This window comes from Microcaecilia unicolor, chromosome 9 (assembly GCF_901765095.1).
Source record: "Microcaecilia unicolor chromosome 9, aMicUni1.1, whole genome shotgun sequence".
NCBI lineage: Eukaryota > Metazoa > Chordata > Amphibia > Gymnophiona > Siphonopidae > Microcaecilia > Microcaecilia unicolor.
The window spans coordinates 178870872-178894715 of record NC_044039.1 but is presented as its reverse complement, the minus strand read 5'-3'; the positions used below and the strand labels follow the sequence as shown (position 1 = coordinate 178894715).

Here is a 23844-nt window from a genome sequence, read left to right as displayed (position 1 = left end):
ACAGTACGTTATGAAGACTGGAAGTACATTTTGTTACAGCTCAGTTATGGATTACATTATGAAGTGTTATGAGACAAGTTTTGTAACAAGGAATATAATAATGGAAAAGATCATTGAGACATTGGAAGGAAAGAACGGGAAACTAAGTGGGGCGATACATTGGAGGGAACCCGCGGGAAACAGGTATGATTGAGGTAAGTTTGCGGGAGATGAGAAGGTGAGGTAGGGGAAGGGAATTCAGAGTGGCTGTAGTGATGCATCGTTGGACAGTGAGTGCGGTTTTATGTGTTATGGTTCTTTCCGTAAATTTCCTCAAAGAGGTGGGTCTTCAGTAGTTTGCGGAAGGTTTTTTGCTCTTGAATCGTTTTCAGGTTGCGTGGCAATGAATTCCAGTACTGCGTGCTCATGTAGGAAAAGGTTGACGCGTGCAGTGTTTTGTATTTCAAGCCTTTGCAATTAGGGAAGTGGAGGTTGAGGAAAGTTCTGGATGATCTTTTGGCGTTTCTTGGTGGTAAGTCTATTAAATCCGACATGTAGGCTGGGGCTTCACCGTGAATGATTTTATGGACTAATGTGCATACTTTAAAGGTAATGCGTTCTTTAAGTGGGAGCCAGTGTAGCTTCTCTCGTAAGGGTTTTGCACTTTCATATTTTGGTTTTCCTAAGATGAGTCTGGCTGCTGTATTCTGGGCTGTTTGGAGTTTTCTCAGTATTTGCTTTTTGCAACCTGCGTATAGTGAGTTGCAGTAGTCCAGATGGCTGAGAACGAGGGATTGCACCAGGCTACGAAAGACGGATCTTGGGAAGAATTGTCTTATTCTTTTCAGTTTCCACATGCAGTAGAACATCTTTTTGGTTGTGTTGTTTGCCTGAGTTTCGAGTGTTAACAATGGGAAAGAGACAATGGGAAAAAACATTCATTGTTGGACACCAAGACATTTGGTGTATATAGTTCTGTGAATAAATATATGATTGACTGGATAGCGGGATGAGGGATAAGAAGTGGATGTGCTTTGCATTGGTGAACAGTGAGTGTGGTCTCTATGTGTTTTGGCTCTTTCCGTAGCTTTGTTCAAACAGGTGAGTCTTCAGTAGTTTACGGAAGGAGGCTTGTTCGTTAATCGTTCTTAGGTTGCACGGTAGTGTATTCCAAGATTGTGTGCTCTTGTAGGAGAAGGTTGACGCGTATAGCGTCTTGTATTTCAGGCCCTTGCAGGTTGGGTAGTGGAGGTTGAGGTGAGTTCGGGATGATCTTTTAGCGTTTCTGAGTGGTAGGTCTATTAAATCAGATAAACTACTTAGGGGGTCTTTTATTATTATATACTAGTAAAAAAGCCCCGTTTCTGATGCAAATGAAACGGGGGCTAGCAATGTTTTCTTCTGTGTGCATGTGGGAGTGTGTGTGTCCCTGCCCTCTGGCCTCTCTCCCCTCCCCCCTCTGAGTCCTTCACTGTTACAGAGCCAGCGATTTGATTTTGTGCTCTGCTGTTTTCCTTCACTGACTGTGTTACAGAGAGGGCGGGGCAGACACTCATAGGGAAACCGGATATCTCGCCCCCTTCACACTTCCGGCTGGAGGCTTCATAGAACGTTGGTTTTGCCTTTTATATAGAGAGATTATTTGTTACATTTGTATCCCACATTTTCCCACCTATTTGCAGGCTCAGTGTGGCTTCCATAGTACCGGAGAGGCGTTCGCCGACTCCGGTATGAACAAATACAAAGTGATGTTGTGGTAAAAGAAGGTTCATGTGGAACAGACACATTAGGGAATCGTAGAGTGGAAGAGTTATGTTATGTCCATTACGTGCTTTGGTTTCGTTGTGTTGCAGAGTTCAGACATTTAAGTTAGATCGGTGGGGTATGCCTTTTTAAACAGGTTAGTTTTTAGAGATTTCCAGAAGTTTAGGTGGTCATACATTGTTTTCACGGCTTTTGGTAGTGCGTTCCACAGTTGTGTGCTTATGTAGGAAAAACTGGATGCATATGTTGATTTCTATTTAAGTTTTTTTGCAGCTTGGGTAGTGGAGATTTAGATATGTTCGTGTTGATCCGGATGTGTTTCTGGTTGGTAGGTCTATGAGGTTTGTCATGTATCCCGAGACTTCGCCGAAGATAATTTTATGAACCAGGGTGCAGATTTTGAAAACATAGTAACATAGTAGATGACGGCAGAAAAAGACCTGCACGGTCCATCTAGTCTGCCCACGATAAACTCATATGTGTATACCTTACCTTGATCTGTACCTGTCCTTTCCAGGGCACAGACCGTACAAGTCTGTCCAGCAGTATTTCCCGCCTCCCAACCACCAGTCCCGCCTCCCATCACCGGCTCCGGCACAGACCCCGTATAAGTCTGCCCTCCCCTATCCTAGCCTCTCAACCACCAACCCCTCTTCACCCCGCCACCCAATTTCAGCTAAGCTTCTGTGGATCCATCCCTTCTGCACAGGATTTCCCCTGCCTATCCCACACATGTTTGAACTCCGCCACCGCCCTCATCTCCACCCCCCCCCCCCCCCGCGGGAGGGCACCCCAAGCGTTCACCACACTCTCCGTGAAGAAACACTTCCCGACATCCCTCCTGAGTCTGCCCCCCTTCAATCTCACCTCATGTCCTCCAGTTCCACCGCCCTCCCATCCCCGGAAAAGATTCGTCTGCGGATGGCATCAGCTGTTCTTGCCCGTGCAGCGCCTTCACACAGAGGTGAGAGGCGCTGCACGGGCCTGTAAGAGGGAGGGGGGCCCGGTGGAGGGGGGAATGGCGGCGACGACTCCAGGAGGGGGCGGGGCACAGGGCGGAGGATGTCGGGAGGTGGAGCTGTGGAGCGAAAGAGTAGAGAGGAAGGGAGGGGGCCGGCCGAGGCTGCTAAAGTAATGATTTTAGTTTTGCTTTTTAATTTATAATGCAGGGGGAAGCGGGGAGCAGCGGCGACCTCGGGCGGGGTGGGGGGGCAAGGCCGTCCATACAGGACGGCCCTGACGAGCACCTTTGCCCCTCCCGATCCTTTTTTGATTTTTGTTTTGATTTTGGGAGCCACGTGTTTGTGTTTTTTTTGTTTTGACTGTTTGTGGCATGTGCAGAGCAGCCAGCATAACGCTTCGCTGCTCTGCGCATGCTTTAGGGGCCGATTACCGACGGGGATTACGAACGTATGATACATTGTACTTTTCAATACCGCACCGAACATTTCTGAGCTGTTTTTTTTTAGTGCATTCTTCGTTTTTTAAAATTCGGTAAGGACTTTTACTATTTTGATTTTTTAACGTTTGGTTGATGCATCTGGGCCCACGTGTGACAGACACATTGGGGAATTGTAAGAAGGAAGAGTTAAGTTATGTCCAGTATGAGCTTTGGTTTTGTTGTGTTGCTGGGTTAAGGCATTTAAGTTGGATCGTTAGGGTATGCCTTTTTGAACAAGTTAGTTTTTAGTAATTTCTCGAAGTTCAGGTGGCCGTACGTTGTTTTCACGGCTTTTGGTATTGTTCCATAGTTGTGTGCTTATATAGGAGAAGCTAGATGCAGCAAGAACCCCCCCCCCCCCCCCCCCAGAGGGCACCCTGTAGTCATGGTGGTCATTGGGGGCAGGAGTGCAGGCCCCTCGCTCCTGCCCTTTGTGGCCATTGATGGAAAATAGCTGCTGTGAAAGGTCACAGCAGCCATTTTCCTTCAGTGGATGCAAGGGGCAGGGGCGAGGGGACTGTTCTCCTGCCCCCAACGACTACCATGGGCCACCAGGGCTACAGTTAGGCTCGGGGGAGGGCCTACCCAGGGGGGTTCTTGCCATGGGCTGGTAGGAGGGGGAAGGAAAGAGGGCATTGTTGGGGGGGGGGGGGGGGGGAGAGCAAGCAGTTATGCGGGGCTGGCCAAAGCTTTTGAGCTGTCCTAAATTTGGCCGCTTAGCTATGCGAGTGCTGTCACTGAATATTACCAGCACCCGCATAACCCCGGGCTCTTCCCTAACGCCATGCACCGTATCACTTTTTTTGGCAGCGGTCAGAGACAATATTCAGCAGCACTGCCTGCTTTAGTGCCACTGACTATCAGGGGGGGGGGGGGGGGGAGCCTCTCCTACCCGCTTAAATCGCTTTGAATATCAGCCCCTGTATGTTTTTAGAGGCTCCAAAGAAAAGCAAATGGTTTATCTTCCTTTTTCATTTGACTAGCAATTTTCGAATAATTCTAGATTTATAACCTAGATTAACCATCTGAAAAATCTCACTCTTTAGGATGGTTCACTCTTCAGGTCTCTGAAATACTTTGGGAGAGCAGAAATGTTAAAATGTGTGTTTGTTATGCTATTCTTATATTCAGAAACGTCCTTTCAGTTGTAGAACAAGTTCACACGTTATCTGCAGACTGTTATGAACTTTACTCATATTTGACATTTCAGAGCTTACGTAAAAGCAAAGATTATTTTTAATTAAATACTTTTTGCGATGTTATTAAACATAAAGCAGAAATATCTTAGGGAATGGTTTTGAATATTGTAAGTAAATGATTGGGCAGCAGTGTGTGACGGAATGAGGTAAAGTCTGAGCTTCTAAGGATGTTTTTCTCTTTCTTTTTGACATGAGCATTGTCCTTGATATAGGGGTCCTTTTACTAAGGTGCGCAGAAAAACGGCCTGCGGTAGTGTAGGCGTGTGTTTTGGACACACGCAGAATCATTTTTCAGCGCACCTGTAAAAATGCCTTTTTTTTAAAGTTTTGACCGAAAATGGATGTGCAGCAAAATGAAAATTTGTGCATATCCATTTTGGATCTGAGACCTTACCACCAACCATTGAATTAGCGGTAAGGTCTCACGCGTTAACCGGGTGGTAAAGGTCTACGCTTGTCAAATGCCTTTTACTGCCTGGTAGCGCTGCGTGCCAGAAAAGAAAAATTATTTTCTGTTGTGCGTAGGGAACGCACATCAAAAATGAAATTACTGTCCGGGCCACGCAGTTGTGGGGTCTAACTCGGAATTAGCGCACATTGGGCACGCATAAGCACTTACACGGCTTATTAAAAGGGTTTCATAGTGTGCTACGTTATACCTAGGGCTTCTGTTGTTAAGTGGTTATAAACTGTAAATTTAAGTGTTTGTTTTCCAGCTAATTTGGTGTTAATTTGAGAACACAAAAAAAAATCTCTTTATCAGTGTTTTTGCAGTTCAGGAACTGTTGCTGGTTTCCCTTTCCAGTGGCACCAAATACGTACCTTGCTGTACACCACCTTGGGTGAATTTCCTCAAAAGGTGGTAAATAAATCCAAATAAATAAACATTTTTTTAAAAATACATTTGTGCAGCTTGACGAGCTGTCAGCATGGAAAAGGCACAGTAATAGTGGAGAATGTCAATGCAGATAAGAGGGGTGAAAGAGTGCTAGGGGAAGTGGAGTTTGTGGTGTTTATCTAATAAACACCTATTTTATAAAACTGCATGAGAATATAAGCTTAACGTGTTTTAACGTGGGACTTTCCTGCGTGCTAAGCCCATTGCTAATGTGACAGTACTGTAGGCCTTTTTCATTTTTGTTTTTCAAGATGTGCGGTAACATTCACATTAGCGCATGTTACCTGAAAAAAGTTAACACTGGAGCACTCACCGCCTCCTAATTAGGAAGGACTAAGTGCTCCCGTGTTAACTCTACATTAACCAGTTAGAATGTGCTAGTTAACATTTCCACCCCCATTCTCCCTCCTTTGACACAAATTAGCGTGATCTTGGGGGCAAACTACTGTAAAACACTTTAACACGTTTTGCAGTAATCCTTTTTCCCCATGTTAAGCATGCATTAGCACTTACTGTACGTTGTATGTGCTTGGCTGAGGAGCCATTGGGGCGAAGCTACCATCTGTGGGATTATGACTGAACGCCTCTAAGCCAGAATTCCCCCTAAACGGCATTCTACAGCTGAGCATTCTACAACCAATGGTTCTTTTTGTTTTTCAACTTAAGGGGAAAGGGAAATGGGACTTGATATACCGCCTATCTGTGGTATTTTGCAACTACATTCAAAGCGGTTTACATATATACAGGTACTTATTTTGTACCTGGGGCAATGGAGGGTTAAGTGACTTGCCCACAGTCACAAGGAGCTGCAGTGGGAATTGAACCCAGTTCCCCAGGATCATAGTCCGCTGCACTAACCACTAGGTTACTCCTATAGCCGTATAGCCAAATTTCGCTTGGTTTATCCACCAGCCACAACACAAGAGATTGATTTGACCCCTGATGCGAGCTTCGATGCTGAAACACGGCCATGTCGGGTCGTTTTTAAGCTATCCATATTAAAGACTTTCTGATTTCCTCTTCGAGCTGTCCTCACTTTTTTTGTCCATTGCTTTCGTTGCACGTGAGGATTCCTCTCCTCCCTTCTTGTATTTCTGAATTTGCAACATACCAAACATACCCAGTTGAGTGGGTGCCTGTGTTTCTTCTCAAACTTTTAAAATTTCATATTATGTTTAGGTTTATTGTAACATGTAATATACCACCATGCATAAATACATCAAAGCAATTTTCATACACATAAACTATGATATAAAAAATGTATGAAAAAGAGAGAACCACAACAAAACAAGCCGAGGAGCTCAGCTGCAATTCCACCAGCACCGGCAGCTGCACCAACTACTGCCAACTCCAGACTTCGCGCCTTCTGTCTCGCTGCACCCTACGACTCGAATAAACTTCCTGAGCCCCTACGTCTTGCCCCATCCTTGGCCACCTTTAAATCTAGACTGAAAGCCCACCTCTTTAACATTGCTTTTGACTCGTAACCACTTGTAACCACTCGCCTCCACCTACCCTCCTCTCCTCCTTCCTGTACACATTAATTGATTTGATTTGCTTACTTTATTTTTTGTCTATTAGATTGTAAGCTCTTTGAGCAGGGACTGTCTTTCTTCTATGTTTGTGCAGTGCTGCGTATGCCTTGTAGCGCTATAGAAATGCTAAATAGTAGTAGTAGTAGTAGTAGCACCAGATAGTTTGACAGAGAATTCCATAGCAATGGGGCCAAAATGTAAAAAGCAGATGAGCGAATTTTCTCACAGTGTTGCTCAAGATGGAGGAGGGTTGGCAAGAGGTTTGTTGCTCTGTGGATCACAAAAAGTGAGGAGGAGCATGAGAAATCAGTACATTAAAAAGTGGAGCAGGCAATGCAGCGTGCATAACCTTAAATGGAAGAACAAGAGCTTTAAATAGTATCCAATGTTCTATATTCATTCTGGCAGCCCCAGCACTCATTGTTGAATCAGTTATTTTAAACTTGTACAATTGGGCCATGCTTTCATTGTCTCTCTCAGTTTTTACTAATAATATATCCTCTGTGCTTAACCCATGCCTTCCTGAAGTGTATTATTGTCCTAGCCTCCACCTGAAAAGGCGTTCTGTACATCAGTCACCCAGGAGAAAATACTTACTGGTGTTACTTCTGATTGTACCCTCCTCAGAGTCCTATCTTATGGCTCCTTGTTCTAGAATTTCCTTTCCAGTCCACAGTTGAGCACAAAAGGCCAGATTCATATATAGTGCCTGAAAAATCTGCGCAGAACAAATTTCTGCCTAAGGGTATTCTGTAAGCGGCGCCTAAATTTAGGTGCAGTATATAGAATATACTTAGTTGATATCTCAGTGTCTAGAACTATGCGCATCTATGTACACCAAGGAAACAGCAGTGTAAATACTGGCACATAGATTTAGACGCAGAGGGGTATATTCTATAACAGTGCGCTTAAATTTGGAACGCCCGGGAAATGCCCATTTCCCCGCCTATAATCACAACCCTTTTTGGCTGCACACATTAGAATTTGGGTGCTCTGTGTTACAGAATACACTTAGCGTGTTGTGCACGTAAATTCTAATTATTGCCAATTATTGCTCATTATTGCTTGTTAAGTGCTGTTAACAACACTGGTTAGATTGTTAAGCCAATTAAGTTATGCGAGTTATAGAATACGCATGGATTTTGGCACGGAACACTAGGCGCAATATAGAGAATCCGGGGGATAAATTATAATAGTCCGTAATTTACAAACTTGCATGTGGTAAGTAGGTGCTAATATTTAAACCAGCCCTTGAGCTGTTGTAGGCGCAAAAGAATGTGTGTACAAGTAGATTCTAGCACATACATTAGTATTTTACAGGCGCGTATTTAACTTTATATAAAATAGGCATGTGAAAGCATGAACTAGGCACAGTATATTTATTTATTTATTTAGTGCATTTTTACCCCACCTCTTCCCACAGAATGCGGGCTCAAAGTGGCTTACATTAGACTGGAATGGCAATCGCCAGACCAGCGGTATACAAATACAATATTTAAACAAATAAGTAAGCAGAAAAGTAGGCAGAGAGAAGAGAGCAAAAAGAATAAAAATTGATAAACATTAAGGAGTCCAAAATTAGGTCTTGACTCGCTGAGGCACAGAAAGGTAGGTAAGCAGGACTCTGCAACCGGCCACTCGCGATCTTCGTCGAAAACAGCTCACCAGCAAGCTGATCCCACCAGCAGGACATGAAGGCAGCGAAGACCAATGGCTGGAATCGGTGGGCCAGGAGGAAACAGGGCCCCAGCAACTTGCAGCAGACACCAGACAAAGCAGCCGGCAGCATAGAGGACGACTCCCCCCGGTCCAGCAGCAAAGCCATCTGACAAGCGGCATAGGCCCCCCGACACCCTCCACTGCAGCCGTGGCGCAAACGGTCTCCCCGCCGGTCGTCCGACGAGCCAGCGGCGAGGTAAGACCAGACGGTTGCTCCATGGCAGACTGAAACAGGTGAAAAGGAGGAAGCAGCGCCTCACGGTGCCAAACAAAGCTGGATCGAGCGAAATCAGGCCACAACTCAGCCATGTGACGGTGTAACTCGGCAATGATGCCCAGAGCTAATGACTCAGGAGTTCCTAACAGCAACACACACTGTTCAGCATATACTGGAGCAAAAATATGGTAAATCTGTACTAGCAACAATTAGCACACCAGTTTCAATCAAGCTCCACAATTATTCATACTTGTTTATTTAAAGGAGAAAGAGACCTCAGAAACCCTTAGTACAATCCCTTCAGTTAACAACCAGCAGTGACATAAGCTGGTGTCACGTTTCTATCATCAGACTCAAAAACTCCTTATAACTTTAAATTGTCTGTATATTTTTTTGCTGTAATTTTTTTTTAATATCTTTACAGTGCCATTATTCACTGTGCATCCAAAATTCAATAACAATGTGTGGTGATACAAAAACGCCAGAAGTCAGTGCTTATATTTAAAGTACTATGAAAAAATAAATCTATGTCCCAAACATTTCATCTGCAGGATATTGATAACATATTAATTTTTATATATATGGGGAGAATCAGATCAACTGCTTATCACAACCATATGAATAGTTTTATTCTTTCGCACAGGCGAAATGGTGTGTAGCAAATCCTCATATACTTCCCCTCCTGTCTTTTAACGATCTTTTTATAAATCTTTTTATAAGATTTTGTTCTCAAAGGCTGTGCAAATATGCATATCACTCCCAAATGCGGTATATATGCTTAAAACATTGTTTTTTCTTTGTACAAGCATTCACTTATCTGTAAGACGGCAATTTAGCAGTAACAGGGAACCCCCGCTAAATTGCCGTCTTACAGATAAGTGAATGCTTGTACAAAGAAAAAACAATGTTTTAAGCATATATACCGCATTTGGGAGTGATATGCATATTTGCACAGCCTTTGAGAACAAAATCTTATAAAAAGATTTATAAAAAGATCGTTAAAAGACAGGAGGGGAAGTATATGAGGATTTGCTACACACCATTTCGCCTGTGCGAAAGAATAAAACTATTCATATGGTTGTGATAAGCAGTTGATCTGATTCTCCCCATATATATAAAAATTAATATGTTATCAATATCCTGCAGATGAAATGTTTGGGACATAGATTTATTTTTTCATAGTTTTTGGTCCCCACAGTGTGTGATTAGGGTGAGATTATATTTAAGAGTTTATATTTAAAGAACAGCACTTAGCTTTTGGTCAACGGGACCACCACTTCACCTGTCTCATGGCTTCTTCAGGAACTCGTGCTGCCTTATATTGTCACTATAAATATTTCTTTACATCACCATCTTTGTGTTTATCTAAAAAACAGAAAAGTCTTTTAAACTCAAAGAACTTTTTCGAATAACTTACAAGGCTTATTATTATCCAACCTCCCAGTTCACATACTTCCAGCTTCTTAGATGTTTGTCAAAATGACACTCACACATCACACACACTGATCTATCTATTTAAATCAAGACAGATATTGACATCATATCCTACATCACGAAAATCTTATTCTGCTGAGATAACTCTTGGAAAAATTCTTCGTATGCACCCAAGTATCCTCCAACTCTGGCTGCCATCTTGATTCCTCACCTTGAAATCATTGCATGCAGGGGGGAATTTTATAAATAGCATCCAAAGTTAGGAGCCGGGAAGATTAATGCTAAACTAGTATTCTGCAAATGGCAATCTGCACAGAATGGGTCTTATAGAATAACTAGTAAAAAAGTCCCGTTTTTGATGCAAATGAAACGGGGGCTAGCAATGTTTTCTTTTGTGTGCATGTGGGAGTGTGTGTGTCCCTGCCCTCTGGCCTCTCTCCCCTCCCCCCTCTGAGTCCTTCACTGTTACAGAGCCAGCGATTTGATTTCGTGCTCTGCTGTTTTCCTTCACTGACTGTGTTACAGAGAGGGCGGGGCAGACACTCATAGGGAAACCGGATATCTCGCCCCCTTCACACTTCCGGCTGGAGGCTTCATAGAACGTTGGTGTTGCTTTTTATATAGAGAGATAGTTTAGCGTGGAATTCACACCTTACTTTGCGTTAAGCACTTACACCTACTGAAACCTGGTGTACAACTAATCTCAGTTGAGTGCGTAAGTGACCCTATTTTAGAACATCATGCCTAATTTCTGGGAATGCCCCTGACCCGCCCATGCCTCTCCCATAGCCATAAGTAAGAAGAAATCCGCCGGACAACAGAGAACTCAAAACGCCCCACAGTAGATACAACCAGAGGCGTATCTGGCCTCCGGCGGTAGGGGGGGCCAGAGCCAGAGGGAGGGGGCACATTTTACCTCCCCCCCCCCGCCACCACCAACGCCAACAATGATGTCAGACTCCGAACTGGATTCAGCCGCTCAACTCCAGCACGTCGACCACGGCGGACGAAGAACTTGAAAGATGTCTCCTCGGGTTGGCTGACGGGGGTTGGGGTCCCCCGCCAGCTGAAGAAATATTTTTAAAGGCGCAGGAGGAAGCGGACCTCGGCGCAAAAGTAAGAAACGGCAGCGGGGGAGTGCTGGCAGCGGGAGGGAGAGCCATGGCGAAATCTGCGGGGCCCAGGCCCCACGCAGATACGCCCCTGGATACAACAATACAACAAAAAAAGTGGGAGAGCGACCAAGGAAGCCAAAGACAGGAAGACTTCTGAGCGTGGATGCGTTGGTCTTCACAGTGCGTGCAGAAGTCTGTTTAGACCAACGCGTCCAGGATTTCTCTTCACCATTTTTCAGAAACACCCTGTGCAAGAGATTCCTGATGCAGGCCTAACGGCCGAAACACGACATTGTGTCGAGTCTTCATACTTCAAATAAACCTTCTTATTAATGTACATCTTCCTGTCTTTGGCTTCCTTGGTCGCTCTCCCACTTTTTTTGTTGTGCTGTTGTCTCTCATAGCCATGCCACTTTTGAGCTGTGCACTAGAAAATTTAGGCATGTATTTTATAGAATAGGGCATTGAGCAGAGCCACACGTAAACCCAAATTAACGCCAATAAACCCCAATTATTGATTGTCAGTGGCTTATTAATGAATTTTTCTGCGCGGATCTGGGATCCGTGCACAAATTTTGGTGACCTATACAGATCGGAACTGGTTGGGGGAGGGGGGCTTGGAAGAGAGAATGAAGATTGGGGAGTATCAGATCTGGAGGAGGGGGGTAAGGATTGAAGGACCTGCCATATTACAGCAAGTGACAGACCCCCTTATGCAGTTCCCAACTGATATTCAGCCAGGCTACAGATATATGTCTTATCTGGGTCCCAGCTGAATATTGGCATGGATTCTCTTAATTGCCAGTGGCTAGCTCCTGGCTAGTTATGCCTGGATAGTCAATGCCAAGACCCAGACATGATCTGGCATTGAATATTTGGGCCTAATTTATCTATTGGCTGTCAGTGCTTAAAAAACGCTGACTGCTGCTGACTGGAATGTATTTTTGGCCCTGTTTCCTGAAGTGTTTTAAGTAGGTAATGCAGGTTTAAGGTGCACCGACAGCACAATGACTTAACAGCATCTGCTTATTCCTGTCCTAACTTTCAAACATGGAATGGGATAGGGAACGCCTGGAGATTGCATCTTACAGTTACTGCAGAGAGAGTTAACGACATAAGAATAGCCATACAGGGTCAGACCAATGGTCCATCTAGCCCAGAATCCTGCTTCCAGCAGTGGCCAAGCCAGGTCAAAAGTACCTGGCAGAAACATTCCATGCTACCAATCCCAGGGACAGCAGTGACTTCCCTTTGACTATCTCAATAGTAGACTGTGGACGTTTCTTCCAGAATCTTGTCCAAACCTTTTTTTAAACCCAGATATGCAAACTGCCTTTACCACATCCTCCAGCAGTGAGTTCCAGAGCTTAACTGTTCATTGAGGCATCCTTTTACAAAGGCAGGCTAGTGTTTTTAGCACACACTAAAAATAAGCGTGTGCTAAATGCTAGAGACGCCCAGTGGTGTGCTGAAGCCGGCTCGCACCGGCTCGCAAGAGCCGGTTGTTAAATGTATTGACATCTTGCGAGCCGGTTGTTGGAGCCGGCGCCTCTGCTCCCCCGGTCGTCCATCTGCAGCTCTGCGAGTCCCAGATAGCCGTTTCCTTCTTACGCCGCACCCCTACCTTTAAAAATTTTATTTTCCCTCGAGGCGCGCCAGCGTTGAAGGCTTGAAGCAAAGGCAGCAGGCTCAGCTTGGTTCCAGGCCTTTCCTTCGCATCATGGCTCCGCCCTCGCCTGACGTATTTCCTGTTTGCACGAGGGCGGAGCCATGATGTGAAGGGAAGGCCTGGAACCAAGCTGAGCCTGCTGGACATGGGTGGGTGGATGGAGTGCAGGGGAGAGCAGGGCTGCTGGACATGGGTGGGTGGATGGAGGGCAGGGGAGAGGAGGGTTGCTGGACATGGGTGGGTGGATGGAAGGCAGGGGAGAGGAGGGTTGCTGGATATGGGTGGAGGAGAGGGAAGAGAGAGAGAAGAAATGCTGGACATGGATGGAGGGGAGGAGAGGGAAGAGTGAGGAAGGAGATGAGAAGAGGGAAAAGGAAGAGAGGAGAAAAACTGCACATGGATGGAGAAAATAGGCAGAAGCTGAGGACCAGAAATGAAGAAGAAAGGAGGAAAGAAATAAATGGAAAGGAAGCCCTGGAAACAGAGTTAAGAGGACAGATAGCAGCAGAATCGGATACTGGGCCAGCATGATCAGAAAAACAGTCACCAGACAACAAAGGTAGAAAAAAACTCATTTTATTTTCATTATAGACAGTGTTTGGAATATGTTCACTTTGAGAATCAGGTGCTCAACATTAAAAGTTTATATTTATTTACTTATTTATGGCATTTTATCCCACATTAAACATGAATTAGATTGGAACCTGGGATCATTTAATAGTTTTTTCCTGGCGAGAGTAATGCATTGCCCCCCCCCCCCCCCCCCCCGGCTATAGCCAGCTCTGCAATTTTGGGGGGGGGCGCAGAGGTGGACGGGGGGCGTAGAGGTGGACAGGGGGGGCGCAGTGGTGGACGGGGGGGGGGGGGGGGCGCCGTGGTGGACCGGGGAGAGAGCCTGTTGTTAAACATTTACCAGCACACCACTAGAGACGCCCATATAGTCCTATGCTCGTCTCTAGTAATTAGCGCATGCTAATCATTAGCATGCACTAAAAATGCTAGCACACCTTTGTAAAGATCGAATCACCTTTAAACTCTGCTCTCTAGTTCACAAAATCCTATATGGTGAGGTACCTGGCTACATGATTGATCTCATCATCCTACCTCTCCGGAATACATTTTGATTCTCCCTTTCATATCTTACCCTTCATTATCCAGAACGCAACGGCATCAAGTACAAATCCACGTATGCCACCTCCTTCTCTTTCATCAGCACTCAGCTTTGGAACTCATTGCCAAAGACCATTAAAACCATCACCAACCATCTAACGTTCAGGAAATCTCTAAAGACCATGTTATTTGGAAGTGCTTATCCCACTGCCTCTGCATGTGTCTCCACTGTTGGAAGCGCATCAATCTAGAGACATTTTGGACACATTCCCCTTCCCTCTTCCCTCCAGGTTTCCCTAATCCTTCCGTCCATTCCTACTCTTCCCCAATATCTCTTGTAGGTTTTTCTGCTGTATTAGCTTCATTTTACTGCATTGGCGTCTGCCTCTGTGGTCCGTTGTAAGCCACATTGAGCCTGACACTGCTGGGAAACTGTGGGGTACAAATGAGACAAATAAATAAATAAAAGACCCCTTGAGTGAAATTTTCTCCCATTTGTTTTAAAAGTATTTCCACGTAACTTCATTGAGCGTCCCCATGTCTTTATATTTTTTGAAAGAGTAAAACATTGACTCGCTCTACACCACTCAGGTGTGAATTATCTGATACCACTTTCTATACCACATAACATGGAAACAAGTGCAATAATCATTAATATTAGTATACCACAAATTTCATATAGCTTGCTTTCTCAGATGCTTTTCAGAGTTCTTCAGAAAGGGTTATATATATTTTAAAAAAATTAAATAAATTTTAATACTGCATTTCAGCATGAAAAAAACATTTATACAAGTAATATACAAACATATACCAATCATATTTTAGCTTCATATTGGATGAAGTTGTACCACCATATATCATGTTCTGAAGAAAACTGTTTATACAGTTTCACAAAAAAAACACCTGATATTTACAGAACCCTTTAAGCACTAAAAGGTTTTCATTTGATTGAAGTTTATTTTTATGTGCTACCTGAATTGCAAGTACACTGTGGTCATAAATCAAAGATAATGTTTCCTTGGCAATTGCTGTGATCACCAGCGCAACCTGCTTTCTTTCACCTTTCCAAAACACTTTTCCGTACAGCAGCTTTGTGGAGCATTAGGGCTGGATCGAAGTCTAGGGAAAAAGTAGGGCAGAAGAAAAATATTTATACAAAGTTGGTTTGCTTCTACAGTTTTTGTTTTTTTACCCAAGGACATATTCTCTACAAGTTCTGGAAGAAATAAATATCCGCAGGAAAAAAATGTTGCAAGCAAAAAATTCTGCAACAGCTGTGGGACTCTTCCCTGAAATTACTATATTTAAGAGCCAAATTGTCAGAGCAAAATGACTTTTGGATATATTTTGCTTTTTTTCTTTTGTAACAAGTTTTAATTGAAGATATCATAAAACAAAAGCCCAACTATAAAACTAGTTTGCACATAGAATTCAAAATACATTTATGTGAAAAAAACAATTATAAATATATTCAAAAAGTAATTACAATTAAGAAACCAAAAAGTCTTCATGCCCTTTGTCATAGCAAACCCAAATAGCTCAGGGGCCCTTTTACTAAGGTGCGTAGGTGTCTACGCACGCGTCCAACATGTGTCAAAGTGGAACTACCACCCGGCTACTGCATGCCCCGGGCGGTAATTCCATTTTTGGTGTGCACCCAAAACACACAGTAGAAAATATTTTCTATTTTCTACCGCATGGCACTCACATGGCGGTAATCAGCAGTTGACACATGTTGAACACTTACCTCCCGGTTAGCAGGTAAGACCTTACCACTATGTCAGTGGGTGACGGTAAGGGTCTCAGGCTGAAAATGGATGTACGCTGGTTTTAATTTTGCGGCATGTCCATTTTCCTGCCTCCCAAAAAGTGCCTTTTTTTCCAGGCACGCTGAAGAAATGGACAAGTACATGTCCAAAACACATGCCTACACCAGCACAGGCCACGTTTAGGTGCCCCTTAGTAAAAGAGCCCCTCAGTTTCTAAATATTGCCTTAAATAGCTCCACAATAAAGGGGCCCTTTAACTAGCAATGCTTGAAGCCAGAGGCACCATCTCAAATCCTGGCACCATCTCAGACATGGAGAGAGACTGCTGTCACACATGGATACTATAACGGGACAGCTACCGTGTCCCAGTACGTTGGGGAAAGTGAGGGTAGGGCTCAAGGGTGCCGCAGTTCTTAGTTCTAGGGCTGAGTTGAGTGTAAGGGGGATCACAAGGCATGTGGAGGAGAGGGGGGTTGGGAAAGGGATCAAAATAAGGGGGATTCGGGAGGGAGATTAGATATAAAGTTACTTCATCTGCCCAACTGCAAAAACATACTATACAAGTCCGCCTACATGGCAGGATTTAGCTACCTGGGCTTAAAATGGTGGAACTCAATTCCCATAATCGTAAGAAGCATTACGAACTACCTCCAGTTCAGAAAATACCTAAAGACCTACCTTTTCAGGAGGTTCTATGAGTAAAATATGCGCTGATCATTCAGGAACAACAATACACAGGGTAGGGTGGTGGACCTTGGTACTGAGGAACTGAGTTCGATTCCCGGCACAGGCAGCTCCTTGTGACTCTGGGCAAGTCACTTAACCCTCCATGGCCCGCCGCATTGAGCCTGTCATGAGTGGGAAAGCGCGGGGTACAAATGTAACAAAAATAAAAAAAATAAATAAAATAAACCTCTAACTAACGCATCTTTTCATTTAAGAAATGAACTAAGACATATCTTCTCAAGAAACCCAATGACTCTTCCATACGCACTAATAGTTATCTTGCCAACCACTATCAGACACAGCATCGTACAAACCTGTAAATGTAATTGAACCAATGTAATCTCTGTTAAATGAAAGCCACATTGAATCAAAACTCATTTTTGGATAATTGTGGGATACAAGTATGAATACATAAGTAAAATAAATAAGGGGGCGTATATGGCAGCAATATAAACGCCCGTGTTGCTATTGCACAATATTGATGTTCCTGTGCTGTGAAAAGGATGTCTTTGTGCCTGCTGTTTCCCTATCTTGTCCCTTCCTCCCTTCTCACTCATTACTTCCCTCACCCGTAACTGTCTTGTTTGTCTGTATTACTTAGATTGTAAGCTCTTTTGAGCAGGGACTGTCTCTTTGTATCAGGTGTTCAGCGCTGCGTGCGTCTGGTAGCGCTATACAAATGCTAATAATAATAATAATATCTGTATTACAAGTTTGTGTCTTAAATTGGACATGTAGCGGCTCATAGGTTTTCATTTCACCATTACTTTTAGAATAACCTCTGTGTCAGCAGATCCTACTCTAAAATTATAGGGGGACTTGAGACATCCCTACTTGGCCATCTGATTTCCCATTTGAATGTTTTTGTTTTTTAAAATGCCTTTTTACTTGTCAGTAGACACACTGTTCACAAAAGTGCCCATTATTGACCAATAGACACAGCACTGAGCAAACATAACATAACATAGTAGATGACGCCAGAAAAAGACCTGCATGGTCCATCCAGTCTGCCCAACAAGATAAACTCATATGTGTATACCTTACCTTGATTTGTACCTGCCTTTTTCAGGGCACAGACCGTACAAGTCTGCCCAGCAGTATTTCCCGCCTCCCATCTCTGGCTCCGGCACAGACCGTATAAGTCTGCCCTCCACTATCCTCGCATCCCAACCACCAACCTCTCTTCCCCCACCTGCTCCACCACCCAATTTTGGCTAAGCTTCTGAGGATCCATTCCTACTGCACAGGATTCCTTTATGCATATCCCACGCATGTTTGAATTCTGTTACCGTTTTCATCTCCACCACCTCCCGCGGGAGGGCATTCCAAGCATCCACCACCCAATAGTGCACAGTGTTGAAGATATAGCCCCCCTCAAATGATAAATAAGTAAAAAAAAGAAATATTTAACAAAAAAAATAAGTAACAACCCCCCCCCCCCCCCACAACATCCAATAAATGACAGTGGAAACTAAACAAAACAACAATTTTAGTCCTGCTTACCCCTGAGGAATAGTCCTCTTACTGCTGAAGACCAGGGATGAAATACAGGCTTACTTCTCAAAAAACTAAGCCTTTTACTTGAGCTTACACTAATTGCTGTTATTTGCAAGGCTGGCAGAACACAGTAAGCAGGGTATGCAGGGCAGGGGGGTGCCCACATTCAGGGGCGCCTACCTTTAGCTAGCTGCCCTGCTCTTTATCACTGCCGCTGCTCTGCCTTTATTTATTAGGATTTATTTACCGCCTTTTTGAAGGAATTCACTCAAGGCGATGTACAGTAAGAATAGAACAAACAAGGACTTTATGTCAAATGGTCTGGTGTGCCGGCACCATGTACTCCTCTGAGTCACAACATTAACTACTTCCGGTTTTGTGAAACTGGAAGTAATTAATCTGTGGCTCAGAGGAGCACGCATTGCCAGTGCCTGGTGCGCCAGACCTATTTGACTAGAGACAGAGCTGTAGGTGGGAGCTGATCCAGAGGACAGGTGAGAAAATGAAGCTGGGGCTGAAAAAGGGAGTTGAGTGGGAGAAGGGGGGAGGGAGAAGAGAGAAAGGAGATGCTGGGCTGGCTGGACCGGGGCAGGGGTTGACTGATAGATTACAGGGGGCGCCAGAGACCCTAGCACCGGCCCTGGTTATTTATTTATATAATGAAAAGCAGTTAAAATGTGTTAGCATATATTCAAATTGCATGTGTGACCTGCCTAGTTTGAAATATAAATGATCTCTCAGCTGTTCTTTCTGAAGATGAGATGTAATTTAACATCTCAGGGGTCCTTTTACCAAGCTGTGGTAAATACTAGCACATGCGTACCACTTCTTAAAAGGGCTTAAAGCTGCACTCCGTGTTGTGGTAAGTTATGGATTTGCACATGCACACCACATGCTAACAAGTTTTTTTTCTTTTTTTTTTTTTTTTTACCACAGATTGGGCATGTCTGGGGGTGGAGAGTGGTTATTTCTGTGGTAATCATTTAATGCAGCTAGATTGCCATGTGCTAACTGATTAGCGCGTGTTTAGCATGTGAACCCTTACTGTATACAAAATAGGTGTCGGTAAGGGCTCATGTGCTAATCTTTTTTAATAACCAAGTGCTAATGGTAATATTAGCATGTGGCCATTAATACAAAAATTCAGAAATTGGCCATTTTACTAAAAATGGCCTTAGTGCATGGGAAAGATCCACATAATGGTATGCAAAGGCCACTTTTTAAGAACTCCTCAGATGGTAGCAATCAAATATATTACTTTAGCAAAACAAGTGGTCCAATAAAACTAGAAAATATAGGGGTCCTTTTACGAAGCTACGGCAAAAGGGGGCCTGCGCTGGTGTCAGCGCTTGTTTTTGACACCTCCTTTTACTGCAGCGGGTAAAAGGTAGGTCTGTGGGGGGGTGGGGGTTCAAGAAATGTCCGTGCGGTAAATGAAGCACTTGCTGCACGGCCATTTCAGGGGGGAGCACTTACCGCCACTCATTGAGGTTGGCAATAAGGGTTTCCACACTAACCCAGCGGTAACCGGGCAGTGCACGGCACTGCCTGATTACTACGGGGTAGACACCAGCACTACAAAAATTGAAATATTGTTGCAGCGCCGGAAATGGTGTGCACTGGGGGAGGGAACTACTGCCGGGTTGCTTCGGTAGCCTGGTGATACTTCCTTTTTAGCGAGCGGTAAGCCTGTGTTGAGCTTATCACTGCTTTGTATAAGGGCCCCATATTGCTGTATAGAATCTAGCCAACAGCAGAGAGAGAAATCTACCTGACAACTGCAAAGTACATTTGAATAGGTCACTTGACAACTGTGTGTGGCCCATTGGAGAACACAAAACCACATGGGCTCAAGAGTGCAATTCATCTGTTAGAGCAAATGTTTGTTTGCAAATAGTTTCTCATTGTGATTAAGGGATTTCTACAAGTCTTTTTTTGTATGTAAAGAATGCACATCCTTTACCTGATTGATTAGTTGAAGAAAACAAAAATACGTCATTGAGGCCCTCATGATCAAAAGCCCTGCGCTGTTCCAAACAGCGCCCTAAAAATAGCGCCGGGACAGCGCAGGGCTTTTCTGCATCGATCTAAGCAGCGCTATTATCTTTGATTATCATGTTTAAGTGCGGGAGAATTGCGACTGAGCATGCGCTCAGCACAATCCTCCCGCACTTGTTTGACAGGTCTGGGCTGTCAAAATCCCAAATCTCTCAAACAGCCTGCCGAGGCCCGAACAACGAGGGCTGGAGGACCGAATGTTGTCTCCAGCCCCCCCCCCTCAAATCCTGAGAAAACGTTGAGGCCGACGGCGGCGGCGGCCAAACCCTCTCCCACCCTCCCACCTAGCGACGGGGGGGCTGGAGGTCCCCCCAACGATTCGACCCCCTCCATGCCCAGGGAGGGCTGGAGATCCGGTGGGTCTTCAGCCCCCCCCCCCCGAACCCCCATAAATCGTGGTGGCCGCCTCCGGCCAAACGCTGTCCCACCCTCCCACTCAGCGACGGGGGGGCTGGAGGTTTGGTGGGTCTCCAGCCCCTCAAACCCCCAGAAATCGTTGTGGCCGCCACCCTGTTATCCTTCGACGGATGGGGGGGGGGGGGGTGGGGGGTGGAGGTCCAGTGGACCTCCAGCCCGCCCCAACTCCTCCCCCCCAGCGTTCTGAATCCCTAGTGGTCCGTGGTCACCCACCCTCCCTCCTGGCCGACCCCCCCCGGCTGGCCCCCTACCTTTTGTTGGAGGAGGGACGCAGCCTGCCTGCCTCCCTCCTCTTCCTGTCGACGCCGCTGCAAAATGGTGGCGCCCAGCCCCACCCATTGCATCCTGGGATGCGCTGGGCGGGGCTACAGACCATGTAAGGGAATCGCTCCCTTACATGGTCTGTAGCCCCGCCCAGCGCATCCCAGCCCCCACCCCCCCCCCCTCTGTCGATGGATAACAGGGTGGCGGCCACAACGATTTCTGGGGGTTTGTGGGGCTGGAGACCCACCGAACCTCCAGCCCCCCCCCCCATCGCTGAGTGGGAGGGAGGGTGGGACAGCATTTGGCCGGAGGCGGCCACCACGATTTATGGGGGTTCGGGGGGGGGGGCTGGAGACCCACCGGATCTCCAGCCCTCCCTGGGCATGGAGAGGGTCGGATCGTTGGGGGGACCGGATCTCCAGTCCCCTGTTTGCGTTTGCTTTGGGGGGAACGGGGGCCTGCCAGCATGCAACTGCATGCTAGACAGGGCTCACCATTCCTCCCCAATGATCCGCAAAGTCTAACGCCAACTCAGAGCTGGCGTTGATTTTACCGCGGCCAGCGACCCAATCTTTGGCGCGCTGGCCGCTGATCATTGGGGATGAATGCGTTAAGCGCTGATTAGCATGCATTTGCAAGCTAATTGCGCTCGAAGCCCTGTTTAGCATGCATTTGCATGCTACTTGCGCTAAGAGCCCTCGAGTGCGTTGTTTCAGGTGCTTGAGGGCTCTGATCATGGGTCGGCAGCAAACTCCGGCGCTAGTATGGCGTTAACAGCCTCTAGCGCCGGAGTTTGCTTTTGATCATGAGGGCATGAGTGTTTTGAAACATTCTCCAGTTAATGAAACAATTTGAATATTTGTCTGTCATTGCATAACAGCAGCAATTTAAAACAGCTCAAGCCCTATCTTACAAAGGAAAGCCCCTCAAAACTGTACCAGTTACATTCTTGTTGCTTTCAGCTGCCACGTTTCATTAGGTGAACATATTTTTTTTCAGTTAAACATTTTAACATAAAAATAACATATTCAGTACTTCATTTAACAGGAAAAAGAAGAGGTTATCTGTATAAATGATTCTCACCTGCAACATTCTGAAGCTCACTCTGTGGGAGGGAAACACTGAAGCCCTGCACTGTTGGTAGGCTAGGCTGTCAGCAACACTCACTCTCACTCATGCACCACTCACTGTCACTCATAGACCCGCCCTCAGCCACGCCCCATCCGCACATAATTCACAACCCCAGCGTTCAAATGAAGCCTCAACCGGAAGTGTGAGGCGTCGAGATATCCTTTTTGCCCATGACTGTGTGCCCCGCCCTCGCGTCACAACGTGATGACAACGAGGGCGGAGCACTGACACTCCACGAAGCGCGATCTCCCCCTGCCCCTCGGCGGCCATTTTACATACGGAACCCACATCACGGAGTGGACAGGTGCCTGAAGGGGGGGGTTGGGGGACAGCTGGATCGCTGACAATGGGTGCCTGCAGGGGGGGCCCGGGGGACAGGAGGCTCGAAACGCGATCTCCCCCTGCCCCTCGGTTGCCATTTTGCATATGCAACCCGCATCACGGAGTGGACAGGTGCCTGAAGGGGGGGGGTTGGGGGACAGCTGGATCGCTGACAATGGGTGCCTGCAGGGGGGGCCCGGGGGACAGGAGGCTCGAAACGCGATCTCCCCCTGCCCCTCGGCGATCATTTTGCATACGCAACCCGCATCACGGAGTGGACAGGTGCCTGGAGGGGGGTTGGGGGACAGCTGGGTCGCTGATGATGGGTGCCTGCAGGGGGGCCCGGGAGACAGGAGGATCGCTGGACACCAAAACCTTGCTAGCGCCTGTTTCATCTCTCACAGAAACAGGCCTTTTTTACTAGTAAAATAATAAAATACAAACAAAACAACATAATCATTCTGACATCTTGCCTCTTACCTACTCAAAAATGAGAGATGAGCTGGTATATAAATTATCTTGGATATAAGCCATTTCTTGGATATTAAAAAAACTTGCCCAAAGCTTGCGTAAATTTTTGTAGATGAAACATCCGGAAAAACATACGCCTTCTGACCTGAAAATAGCTGTGCTCTGATAGTAAAAAAATAATTTCATCAACCTTACCTCTGGCGGATATTAACATTAAAGTAGCCATCAGTATGGCCCTAGTAACTGATTCCTCCAATGAGGTCTGCAGACAAACAGTTAAGTCTAACTCCTCAGGTTCAATTTCTCCATCTAATTAATTCAGTTGAAGAGGTGACATAAAAAGTCCTTGATACAGCTGGAAAAGAGGATGGCTCTAGACACAAAACCTTGTTAAAATGTACATATTTTAAAATGGAACATTCACAAAAGCAAAATACAATAACCATACATAACAAACAAAAGCCAGAATACCTATTTTTTTTTTTCAGTATATCCGTTCACAATAAGGAGGAGAACAAGACTCAATTCCAGGAAATAGTGTTAATTAAAGAAATCTGCACATCAGAGACATCAGTTAAAAATACATTAACTGATTCCACTAGTAGAGCAGAAGAACCCATTTTTTTGGAACTCAAAAGCATAGTCAAAGTGTTCAAGATATATACTTAATAGAATTCAGTTTAATTACACATTATCAGGGATAATTCAAGCAAAATAGCTCTGCAAGCTGTACAATTCTTGATCTTAATAGCAAAACTGTTGATGCCTCTTTTGGATAGTCCTAGCAACATCTTGTAAGTCAAGCACGTGGAGCACAAACCTAATTAGAGATGTCCAGGTCAGGATGACTTCTATCAGGCAAGTGTTTTTGAAAAGGATCAGCCAAAGGAGATCTTCTTCTAAAACGAATGCCTGCATGAATGTCCTTACAGCAGTACATCCAGCAGGAGCACCCATTTTACAAATGCAAACAGGAAATACAGATGCCAGCCACACACATACCCAGACCTGTCAGGTTTGGCACTGATACGCCTATGTGATGATTTTATACCATAGACGTGGCAGTGTTGAATGCTATACACTTGCCAGAAGAGATACACCCCAACATCA

At 45.3% G+C, this 23844-nt stretch overlaps 1 protein-coding gene across 1 annotated transcript in view; it reads left to right on the top strand.

Moving 5' to 3' along the window:
- Nucleotides 1-23844, top strand: part of KCNH5 (potassium voltage-gated channel subfamily H member 5) — a 308557-nt gene that overhangs the window by 265885 nt on the left and 18828 nt on the right. The gene's annotated exons all lie outside the window — the stretch shown is intronic.